The sequence below is a fragment of the Clupea harengus genome, chromosome 24 (genome assembly GCF_900700415.2).
Source record: "Clupea harengus chromosome 24, Ch_v2.0.2, whole genome shotgun sequence".
Taxonomy (NCBI): Eukaryota; Metazoa; Chordata; class Actinopteri; order Clupeiformes; family Clupeidae; genus Clupea; species Clupea harengus.
This window is the reverse complement of record NC_045175.1, coordinates 882,532-885,031: the sequence shown is the minus strand read 5'-3', so window position 1 is coordinate 885,031 and position 2,500 is coordinate 882,532. Positions and strand designations below refer to the sequence as shown.

The 2,500-nt window shown below is 42.6% G+C and overlaps 1 protein-coding gene across 1 annotated transcript in view; it reads right to left on the bottom strand.

Moving 5' to 3' along the window:
• The window catches only part of LOC122128815 (voltage-dependent T-type calcium channel subunit alpha-1I-like), a 34,609-nt gene that overhangs the window by 3,989 nt on the left and 28,120 nt on the right, over window positions 1-2,500 (bottom strand). The gene's annotated exons all lie outside the window — the stretch shown is intronic.

Below are 2,500 nucleotides of genomic sequence, written 5' to 3'. Positions count from 1 at the left end.
TTGTTAAGCCTGTGATTATTATCATTAGCATTATTATTATTATCAATATCATTATGATCAATATTATTATTATTATTATTACCAGTGTATTGAATGAAGAAATCTAAGAAGTAAAAGTTAAAGGACAAACACAAACTCTCCTTGCTACTCATCAGCCTTGAAAGTTTCTCCAATTAGTCCTGCTGCCGAGCTTCAGGACCACGGACAGGGAACTGCGATTCAGCCCCACTCCAGTACCATGGAGAGCGGCAGGTTTCGCACGGTCCTTGAAGGGAGGCAGCCAAACCAGACAGGCCCTTCATTGCCATAGCCGGCAGCTGAGTCCTCAAGAGACAGTGCAAAGCTCTCCTGGCCGTCGGTCAATGGTTATGGAGCATGAATAGCCAGTTCTAGACTATAGAGGCTTCATAGCTTGAAGCAGATGTGGCCTTGTGAGACTTTTCTGAGGTGCATTACTGGATATTGAAGCACATCCTGTGAGGACCTTGGCAAGACCATTGGCAAGTGCCCCATACACAACATTCCCTCTTGAGACTGCAACTGGCTTAAACCCAGGCATGGGATGCTTTTAACACGACAGTGTGTACCAATGAAAGTTTTCCATGATTCAAGATATGAACAGGAGAGGTGTACAGAGATGTAATTATCTGTATATGAATCTGTGGCGTAAACCAAAAAATACTGCCAGATTTTTATTCATTAAGCACACTAGAAGTAAAACTATTGCCCTTTCACAACAAAAGCACAATATAATGCTGTCACAACTCTAGCTGGGTTTCCATCCGACTATTTAATGCGAATTAACGCTTAAACTTCCCATTAAATCTTTTAAGTCGCATAACAAATGTATTTGCTGGAAAGAGGTGATTAGCATAGGGTAAAGTTATACTAGTTGATGAAAATGGGTTTTGTTGCATTAACAAGGGGTTTGTTGGGATTTTATCACGTATTTCTGTTTAAGCTGCCCTAGACTAGTTTTAAACCCACAGCTGTTCACAACTCTGCCCGCAACGAGGTAAGTGTACATCTTTTAATCGGCATAACACAGCTGATGGGGAACGCACACAGACATTTCTTAGCCCGAATTTTCATGAACGCACTTAAAATATGCAAATGTATTGTGTGGAAACCAGCTGGAACTATAAAGTCAAAACCAAGCTTAAGGCAACTACAGCTACTGCAAACAGGGCAGACCAGGAATACCCTGCTCACTAAGTAGGGGCCTTCAAAACTTATTTACTCAGCAGCCTTTAGTCAATTAAAGCATCCGACACACTCATAACACAGTCCAATAAAGTCACTACACTGTCCAACCTCCCCATACAGCATATGCCTAGGCCACATGTAAAGTCTGAGGCGATGAGGCTTAGCATTGAAAAGCGTTTATTTTGTGTAGTGTTGGCGGATGCAGAAAATGGCTGATAGGTAGGCCTGGAAAAATGTGCTATAAAATCCATAGAAAATCCTTGTTGCTGACTGTTTAAATAAGCATGAAATAGGCTACTTGGTAGGGTGAAACCTATGAAACCTGTGGCTGATACATACATCATCTTAAATGGATGAGTATTGACTGAAATACAAGGTCAAATGTCAGTTTTTCCCAAGGCAACATTTTGAAAGAAGGCACTTTCTACAGCTACGGAAGTCCATACCAACAGCTGTTAATATTATCAGTCCAGAATGTTTCTCCTGTGCCAATAGTACTTCTACTGCTGCCATGGAAGAATTTTCCACAGGCATGTTTCCGTATGTGTGTGTGTGTGTGTGTGTGTGTGTGTGTGTGTGTGTGTGTGTGTGTGTGTGTGTGTGTGTGTGTTTCCGTATGGTTTATTCCCATTCCGTGGCTCACCAGGGTGTTTGCCAGTAGAGAGCCTCAAAAAAGAACAGTTGCCTCCCCTGTCGTGGTGAAGGGCACTACTCAACATGGGCATGTCCGGTCACCAGCACTCTCTCCACATGCGCCTATCAGGGCCCAATGACCCCCCTGTTGGTGCGGTTACTGAAATCAAAGTCCTATGTTGCAAAGAGAATGGGTATTTTTTATCTTGTGACCATCTATCTAAGCTATGAATGGATCTGAAGAAACATAATGTCTGACGCGTAGACATGGCAATCGATTTTTCCCCCCTTGAATATCTGTTTCCATTGCATTTTTTTAAGATTCCCCCGAATAACGTATTCGTATTCGGCTACATCTCTAATGAACAACACAACAGAATATGAAGCTTTCTCTCAGTCGAGACATCCAAGTGTGAAACCGTGTCTTAGGGGGATGCACAAAGGCTTGACAGGCAGGTTGGCATTTTTTTCAGGCAGCCCCGGCTTCATTAGACGAGCTATGAATACATCAAATCGCCTTTGACGAGTGGTGGAAATAACTTTGACATTCTTGCCTGAGTGAGCGAGCTAGAACAGAAAAACAAAAACCTGGTTATGGAGAGAGAAACCAGATTATATGTAGCCCATAATCTCTTTTCGAGGGGTTACTCTGTCCCGGTAT